This window comes from Crotalus tigris, unplaced genomic scaffold, assembly GCF_016545835.1.
Source record: "Crotalus tigris isolate CLP2741 ecotype Arizona unplaced genomic scaffold, ASM1654583v1 scf7180000018184.2832721, whole genome shotgun sequence".
Lineage (NCBI taxonomy): Eukaryota > Metazoa > Chordata > Lepidosauria > Squamata > Viperidae > Crotalus > Crotalus tigris.
The window spans coordinates 1,572,541-1,582,500 of record NW_024096871.1 but is presented as its reverse complement, the minus strand read 5'-3'; the positions used below and the strand labels follow the sequence as shown (position 1 = coordinate 1,582,500).

General features: G+C 36.1%; 1 long non-coding RNA gene across 1 annotated transcript in view; it reads right to left on the bottom strand.

Moving 5' to 3' along the window:
- LOC120310453 overlaps positions 1-2,777 on the bottom strand; it is a 50,616-nt gene extending 47,839 nt beyond the window's left edge. The window contains exon 1 of the long non-coding RNA XR_005557364.1: positions 2,567-2,777. This is a non-coding gene — a long non-coding RNA (uncharacterized LOC120310453). The remainder of the gene's footprint in view (positions 1-2,566) is intronic.
- Between the last annotated feature and the right edge of the window lie 7,183 nt (positions 2,778-9,960).

Genomic DNA, 9,960 nt, shown 5'->3' with positions numbered 1-9,960 from the left:
TAAGGCTGAAATTTCACATGAATAAACAGTCAATTTCTGAAAACCATGCTTTTGTACATCAATATATATCTTTGTATATGTATATCTATATAATCTACAAATAGTCAAGAAGAAAGTCTTGTATCTTTCCAAAAGTACAAATTGTGTAGCAAGTAATTTTTTTATCCCTATATTAGCATTTCCATATATTGGCATCCTCTGGATCCCTAGGTACTACAGGTTCCAGAATTTCTTTGAATAATGTGGTTGATAGGAATTTGAGGAAGATATGAGCCTGGGAATGACTTCCATAGATGATACAAACCAAAGTATAGTAAGAGCAAACGTGCTTCTCAGGTTAACACAGTATGAAGACAAAATACCTTCAGGTTCTATTGATACTCAGTTTCCTCAGTATTCTATCTTATGCTGTAATAAGGTCATTCCTGCAGTTGTCAGTCCTACTTTTGTGGCAAATGATAAAGAGGAAATGCTACAACTCTGCAAAGAGTGGAGTTGTGATGTTCTCCTTCAGCAATGCTTTATGCTTGAAAGAGAAGGAATGGCAAAACAACTAATACGACCTTACAGTATTCCAAAGATGAGCCAACATACTTCATACTACAGTCTCTCATGATTACTTTGCCTGAGGGAATCCTGAGATGCAGCAGCAGCCCATAGCTCACTGCAGGGCTTACCCATTCTTATTCATTTAAATCACAATATACTTGGACTTCAAAATTTAAACCACAAAAGACTTGTATTGTTGATGTTTTTTTTTTCATTCCTATCAGTTAACTAAATGTAAGAGTCCTTTTCAAAGAAAAAAAAAAGCCAGCATTACTTAAGCAGAAAACAAGCCCCTGTTCATTCATCCTGTAAGTAGTGATTTTATTTTTTACTAATTAAACAATTGTTTACTTTATAGTGGCAGTAAAAAATACTGAAAGTACTTTTAGCCTAAGGCAACCAGATGCCCCAGATTCATCAGGCCAGTCCCATTTTTTTAATGGACCTTCCTGTTGTTTGTTACAAATTGTCTGGGTGCCGAGCTGTTCCTGGTTTTTCACAGCCGTTTCCCGTTCCTTACAGACAGCCTGCGTTCCAGCACTGGTTTGCACTTCCCTCGTTCCTGACATCTGCAGCAATACACCCAAAAGGTGGGCAGGTAGCCCAGTAGTCACAAACTCTACTTTATTTCTTGGCCGTGCCCCCATATCCTGCTGCCCTAGCCACAAAAATCTTCCAGGATGCTAAGACTGCAAATCTGGCTAGCTTATTTTAGCCAAATGTACTTTTTGGGAGGGAGGGAGGGAAGGAGAGAGGGAGGGAGGGAGGGAGGGAGGGAGGGAGGGAGGGAGATAGAAGGAACCATTTAAGGCAATTGTCAGTGTTTGCATTACTATATTCATTTATCCTGTTTAAAAACAAAAATCAATATTTAGGTCTGATTTTTCTTTTATTCCTGGTTCTTTGTGTGAATTTTATCCCTATGATTCTGAAGAAAAATAAATTTGTATTCTATGCCATTAATGCATTTTTGGCTGCTACCCCTGAACAAATCGCATGTCGCTGCAGTAAAAGATTGTCACACTGTTGGGAAGGAAATTTGCAAAATGAAAGCCCTCTAGAATAGCACTGACATTAGTGGAAACCAGAGGCATAGCTCAAAGGATACTTTGCCATTCTTCCACAGTAAAACTGTATTTAATAAACAAAATAACAAAAAGACACAAAGCACACATAAGTGCCTCTCACAACATGAAAAGAATGTTGTTGTTGTTTGTTTAAAAAATGTTTTTCAAGGGTTCTGTGCTATTAGAGAATGCTTGAATTGAATGAAAAGAAAGTCCAGGGGTAAACTGAACCTCTAAATATAACAGAACACAATTCTACTTTCCTTTCTTCACTGTGATCCTAAATTAAAGCAGCACCCACTAAAGCTGTTTGAACTAAAACTGGGTTTGTATATTTATTTAAATGAAGCCACCACTTAAGCAAAAGAATTATGATGTAGTCACAACATTGCTTCTAAGGGATGCTTAAAAAAAAGTTTAAAAGGAAAAATATGAACTTGAAATGTATTTCTGAACAGCTTTGTTTCAAATTTTTCCAGATACTTGGATTTTTGTTTTTTAAAAGTGCTTTGTAGCACATTAGGCAATGAAATGAACAATTTTTAGCAGCAGTTTTGTACAATCAAAGGTAAAATTAAAATATTTATTTGATTGAATCACTGTTGGGAATATAATGTTAAAAGCAAAACAAAACATTGATCACAAAAGAGGAAAGGACAAAGCAGATTCCCTGCCACTCAACTACAATACTTACTATAAAAATAAGTTTGCAAATTCTACATAGCCAGAAAAGCTATTATGAAAAACAAATCAATTTATTAAAATTTGTCTGCCTTAGTCTACTTCATTTTTATTTTGGGAATAGAAGCGCATAAAGGAGAAAGCAAATTAAGAGGCTAACAGGGGGCAAAGCATTGAGACCAGAGGAAATTTTGTTCCCTTCAATGTCCATGATAAACTGAATTCTAGTACAGAAGCTCTTTAGAAAGAAACTCTTTCTTAGATAGTACCTTCTCAGAAATCGACAACAAAAATGTTGCTCTTCAAATCTTTGCTCCCACATTAAAAGAGGATCAATCCAGTTGAAAGGCTTAGCAAACAAAAATATTATTCCCTTTCCTATTGTAAATATGAAGACATTTGTAGATGTTCGAGGTTTTGTGTGAGAAGCCTGCAGCAGTTGCAACTGCTGCCTTTTGAAGACTCTGTGGCTGGCAATAACTTCCCTCTGATATAGTGCAAACAAAAATGTTCCACATTCAAAATGTTATGATGTTATAGTACTGGCGCGTGGCAGAGTTATAGGGTTGATTTCACTGCTACATTGCCCATGCCAGCTACAAACAACACAGGCAAAGATTTTCAAGAGAGGATACAAAAAAGAAACAACTAAAAGCAGGTTTTTCAGGTTTTTTTAATAAGTTTGCAAATGGTCTATTGATGTAGGTAAATGTTAACTTGTCCAGAAATTTAACATGTTAAGCTGGGCGGAAGTATAATTGATAGAAAACTGCCTATATTTTAGAGGGCCAAGAACCATCACCACCCTGGAATTAACAGATGATATTTGGGCTGAGCAAATGGTGATTGGATTAAGCCCTATCAGTCACAGCCCTTTCCAGTTGCTCTTTGCCTCTCATTGGACAAAAAAACCAAGGCAAAGCATCACAACTGAATGAACAAACAAGGCTCTATAACAAAATAGAAGATAATTTGAATTTAATATTTTCATTAGCACCTGTTCCCCTATACAGATGTATTTTAGCTGTCAGGCCTGGGTACAATTTTTTTCTTCCACTTTCACAAGGCAGATGGCAAGCAAAATTAGTTCTCACCTTTTTTTATCTTTCAGTACCTTACAATACTAACCAGGCTAGCCACAAATTGTACGTGATGTGTGTACTACTTGCCAGGTTGTACAGTGTAAGTAGTTGTTGTTCAACAATCGGTAACTAAAGCAGTCGCTAAATGAAACTACAGCTACACTTATGAGCTTCAGATTCCCTTTACTTTGCAGACCTTATTGTAAATGCAAAAACTGGTTGTAAATTTATTTTTCATCACCATTGTAACCACAAATAGTCATTAAATAAGGCAGTTGCTAAATGAAGGCTACCTGTATAGCAAATATCCAATTGCGGGGGGAGAGAAAGAGAAAGAGAGAGAGAGAGAGAGAGAGAGAGAGAGAGAGAGAGAGAGAGAGAGAGAGAGAGAGAGATGAACCGGCTCTAAACTCATGTATGTGTTGATTATTGGTATTCTTCTTTAAAAAAATTAATTCTAGATGACAGAGTTTAAACCCTCTATGCAGTAAAAAAAAATAGCATTGATAAGTTCAGAACACATGTAAACATCCTAAAATTCAGCAGTCAATTACAATATAATCCTAGAGAAATACACTTAGGGGGAAAAATCTACTGTGTTCAGTGGGGATTCATGGGATTGCATTCAAAGTCTCTTTACAAAACTTAGGTCATCAGATTAACAGTTTCACTTCCTAACAAGAGTAATTTTCCAGCCCTCCTCCCTTTTTTAAACCATGTGCCAATTCCCAATTAATTTGTAACATATATTTATGCATGTAAAAGAGGTACTTTTGTATACAAAAGATTTCCAATTATACCAAATAGGAATGCACATATTTTTGCAGCCTCAACTTGGAAAGTCAGTTTTAAAAATTGGCTCTGTGTACCTGATATGTGTTTTGTGGTTCTGAGTTGTGCAGTAGCACTTGCTAACAAAAGCCTTGCCTTTCATACTCTGTCCCACTGTGTCGCTATGGTAAATGTAACAGTCCATATGGTATATGACATCAGCCAACATTTTCAGATGTCTCCCCAAAGAAGGTAGAAGGAGAGGGAGTAGAAGAAAGAACAAGAAACACACTGCTACAGTTATGTTTGTAAGTAATATCAAAATAAGGAGGGAAATTGCTAATAAGAAACCTGAGATATGGTAACTATGAGCCAACCACACAAAAATATAATTAAAGTTGGAAAGAGTATGTGCTGGTGTCTTACTTTGCATTCAAAAAAATATTAGACTATCTTTTACTTACAAAGTATTTTCAAGAACGAGGAAACTACTTCAAGTATTGTAGTGAAGAATTCTTAGTATCTTAGGGTAAGTTCACCGATTACGTATCTCTAAGTCTGCCTATGTATAGAGGGAGATTGATCCTGAACTCTGAATACACTGACTTTTTTAGCTGTCTACTAGAAAATAGTAAAACAGGATTGGGGTTAATATTGGTATCAATAAGGAACCTTTCATCGATTAAGATTTATTTGCCTTCACTTTTCATGTTTATTGGGCAAGACACAATTTGTCTTCTTGCAATAATCTATAATTTGAACAACGCATAGATTGTAATCAGGTAACCATCACACCATATGGGATTATTTGGACCTGAGGTTAATTCTATGAAAGATCCCAAGTTGAATGATTTCATGGTAGAACTAGTAAGGCACTTCAACTTGACCATATTCTATTTTAAATTCTATACCAACTCTAAACAAATTAGTCTCTCATCTAAAACACATCCTAGATATCTTTGTTTCATTACTTTTTCTTCATGTATTTTCTTGCTGATATTTTTTCTCTCTTCTATTTCATGAAAATACAGATTGTGGTATTCAAAATCAGAAGCATATTAATGTACTATCTACAATATTCATTTTTGGCTCTATTTTTGAAAGGGCCTTTAGCATGAATCTCCATAGAACTCTTCCTCGAGGTTGGGTAACTCTTCTTCTTCCTCCTCCTGTTATTTATTTTAGAGATGCAGGGTACCTATTTTCGACTATGGGAAGAAAAAAGAAATTGGGGCAGCAATGATTGTTTTGATGAACTTGAGTTGGAATTTGATAGTCACCCTACCATGATGGGCGATTGCAATGATGGACTCAGCATTCTTTAAAATATAGTAATAATAATAGTAAAGTTGGAAGGGACCTTGGAGGTCATCTAGTCCAACCCCCTGCTCAGGCAGGAAACCCTACACCATTTTGGACAAATGGCTGTCTAGTCTCTTCTTAAAAACTTCCAGTGTTGGAGCATTTACTGCTTCTGGAGGCAAGCTATTCCACTGATTAATTGTTCTCACTGTCAGGAAGTTTCTCCTTAGTTCTAGGTTGCTTCTCTCCTTGATTATTTCCACCCGTTGCTTCTTGTCCTGCCTTCAGGTGCTTTGGAAAATAGCTTAATTCCCTCTTCTTTATGGCAGCCCCTGAGATATTGGAATACTGCTATCATGTCCCCCCTTGTCCTTCTCTTCGTTAAACTAGACATACCCAATTCTAACAAATATCAGAAAGGACAAAAAAAAAGTGGGTGACAGTAGTAGCAATGAGTCTTGGTTTGCAACCCCAAAATATATCTATTGATGCTGGGTTTGGCTGCCTTAATGTACTGTATGCTCAATGCATTCAAACTGGATTTTATGAGACATGTGAACTTGAAAGGCAGTGCCATGCTCACAACCAAATAAACAAATTCCTCTATGCCAACTTTCACAACTGGAAAATACCAATGATCAAGCATTTGGCAAAATGTCTGCTGATGCCTTTTTTGACAAAATTATGGGAAAATGGAAATACCACTCAAGAAAATCATTGTATCTAAGTGAAGGTGATAGAGTTTACCCACCCCTAAAAAAAAACCCTAAAATGCCCATCTTTTAATGGTCTGTTGTTGTTGTTAATTGAGAAGTTGTATCTGACCCATCGCGACCCCATGGACAATGTTCCTCCAGGTCTTCCTGTCCTCTACCATCTTCTGGAGTCCATTTAAGTTCACGCCTACTGCTTCAGTGACTCCATCCAGCCACCTCATTCTCTGTCGTCCCCTTCTTCTATTGCCCTCAATCTTTCCAAGCATTATGCCCTTCTCCAGTGAGTCCTTTCTTCTCATTAGGTGGCCAAAGTATTTGAGTTTCAACTTCAGGATCTGGCCTAAAGAGCAGTCAGGGTTGATCTTCTCTAGGACTGACTGGTTTGATCGCCTTGCAGTCCAGGGGACTTGCAGGTGTCTTCTCCAGCGCCATAATTCAAAGGCCTCAATTCTTTGTTGTGCATCCTTTCTTATGGTCCAACTTTCACATCCATACACTGCAACTGGGAAAACCATGGCCTTGACTATATGCACTTTTGTTGGCAGGGTGATGTCTCTGCTTTTTAGTATGCTGTCTAGATTTGCCATTGCTTTCCTCCCCAGGAGCAAACGTTTTTTAATTTCTTGGCTGCAGTCCCCATCTGAGGTGATCTTGGAGCCCAGGAAAATAAAATCTGTCACTATCTCCATTTCTTCTCCATCTATTTGCCAGGAATTGGTCTAATGGTCTAATTAGATCTAAATTACTATCTGCATTTTTTGAAAATGTGTTTTCTTTACTTTGCTTTGAAACCTGGATATGTCAAGCCTTGTTTAACTCTGCCTTTTGTACCCCAAATATATTTGGCTATATTCCCTTTTTTCATGAAGGAAAATTTGGTCAAAAACTTTAAAGCCTTCTTCAGAAGTCTTCTTAAAAGTCACCTTTTCCACAATGCCTACAAAACACTTGACAATGGCTAGGCAGCTGGTGTGCTGTGATTGCTGCTTATTATGCTAATCAAAATCATCTCAGTGTTAACTTGCTCTTTCCCCATCATGTTTCTTGTATCCACCTGTTGTCTCTTGACATATATTTAGGGATTGTTCGGAACCCCATGGAAATAGGCAAAAGATACCAACAGTTTTGGACTGGGCTCTCAGATTATAATTTCAAGAAGAGATTCATCTTTTCATTTGCCCCCTCTCCTTTTTAAATTATACACCTTGAACAACTGATCTTTAAATGAGGCTCCCAACCATAATTCCCATTTTCATTATATTTTAAGCGAAACAAAGTTTTGGAAAAGCACAAATCAGTATGAAAAATAGATATATTACCATAAAACAGCATATATTCAAAAGAAAGGCCATTTTCTTAGAAGCAAATTAATCATTCCTTTTTCAGACTATGCATTATTTTATGATTCTTTCCTTGTCTATGAAATTCAGTTATATTATTTTCCAATAAACCCCAGAAGAAATAATATGTCCTAATTCCCATAAAGACATTCTCTTGAACCTGAAGAATTTGCTTTGTTTCATTCTTTAGACTACTGATTGATATGGATTTTAAGCAGTAAAATCAATATTTAAAATTAAATTAATTACTTAAAACTAAGATGAATAGTTAAAATATTAAAAGGTATTTCCAGGGTAATTTTCAAAGTGAACAAAAAAAATTATCTCCGTCAACCTGATGGAGTTTATTCTAAAAAAAAGTAGACGGATGTCAGACAGGCTTATCACAAATTTTACATACTATAGTCCATGGCAATAGTAGATAAACCTCATCAGATGAGCTCAGTGAGTGAGAAACATATTAAAAGAAACATATTCAAATAGCATGCACTCAAGCCATAACAGCCTGTAAAATTAATAACTAGCAATTTTTATTCCAAACTAATTGTCAACCAGTTCATTGCTTTCAATGTAAATGTAATGTGGCCTTCCTGATTTCATTCTAGAAAGCAACTTGGCCATTGAATTCTATTCCAGTTGAAGTTCTAGGTCCTGACAAAAGCAATTCATTTGGCGCATGTTACCTGGAGGTTACCAGCATATCTATTATTTATACACAGTCATTTTTATTCCTGGCCATTGCCTCAAAAAGGAAAAGAGAAACTTGAATCCAAAAACATGCCGAGACTGCTTAATTGGTTCACCTAAGGGGTTGTAACTCAAGCCAGGTCTTTGACAATCTAATCTTTGACAATGTGTAGCCCCATCTTGTCTAGATTCAGCTTCAATTTACTATCTCTCCTGCTACCCATTGGTGACTATTGGAACACATTTATAAGAGCTATACCACAACCTAAAGAAAAAATAGAGAAATAGATACCATGAATGCAGAAAGAGTGCCTGCTTCTCGGTCTCTTAAGAATCTCTTTCAAGGTTACATATACATAAAGCATGACAAATAGAACTAATGTTTAAGAGACACCATGGGGTTGATCCTATATGGGGAAGAACTATCCATTTAAAATCCATCTGTAAAGTAGGATAGCAACTACTTTAAATAATAGGTGCTATTCCCAATTTTCTTAGGCATTCCCAAAGAAGATCATGGTTGATGGTATCAGCAATTGCAATTGGAAGTTCCAATGGATTGAATGGCTTCCTCGGTTGATCATTTATTAAAGTAAGAAAGAGAGTATCAAGCAATACAGTCTGAAACCAGTCTGTAACAAATCACATGTAAAATTGTGGTACAAAGTTTAATTGTCAAGAAATAGTTTTATTGATATTTGATGAGTTGTGACAACTGTCTCCTCTCACTTAAATCGATAACATATGTTTTTGTCATTGGTAACCTAAGCTAATTGATATAGGTCAGAGTGGAGTCCAATGAATAGAATTTAGAAATATCACCAGAGGTAGAATTAAAAGTAATCTTTTAGTTTGTATATGACTTTATTAAAAAGTGGTATCAGCTACCTTTTTCAGTCAAAAATTTTCACATGAAAATTGGATTATAAAGATGTTTCCTTATATTACATGAGTCACAGGTTTTTCTATTTTTTTTCTGTGTGACCTACAGCAAGCAAATTTAGATTAAAAACATGCATGTGAAATGTTACTCCTTAGTTGCGTAAACAATAACAAGTATTTTCTGATTTTCACATCCTAAAGAGATTTCTCTTTTTTTAAAATTCTGCAGTCCATCTCCATTTATTATACATTTCCATACCAGTACAACAGCCAAATGGTTAACCAGCCTGTATTGCTCAAACTTACATAATGATCTGAGATCACACAATCCCTCTCTTCAGCCGGGAGCAATATCTCTAGATGTACATTTTTCATAGGAAAAAGAAACGAGGAAGGCCACGAGAGGGAGAAATGATTAAAAAACTATTCCTGTAAATGTACTGCTCTTCATGGCTCTTTTTTGTCAATAGTATCTTATCAAGACTAGGAGGAATAGATGAAGCCTGATCACTTGAACTACAAATATCCAACACTTCACAAATATCCAGTCTCTTTTTTTGTAGCAGCTCAAAAAACTAGGAAAGCAGTTCACACCATAAATAAAACAAAGCCCTGTAGCAGCCCCATCAGTGGTATTCTTAGTCCTGATTGTAGAATGGACTGTAGTTTGAAAGTAACATGCAGTTGTATCTTTCTCTTTAAATGTTAAGTTATTTGCAATGTTGCTAAGAAGTGGAGAAATCTTCTTAGGAACATTTCCCAAGCTGGCTAAAAGAATAATACCAGTAGTCCTAGGCTTATGACTGCAACTGAGCCCAAAATTTATGTTGCTGTGAAATATTTGTTAAGTGAGTTTTGCCCCATTTTACGAACTTTCTTGCCA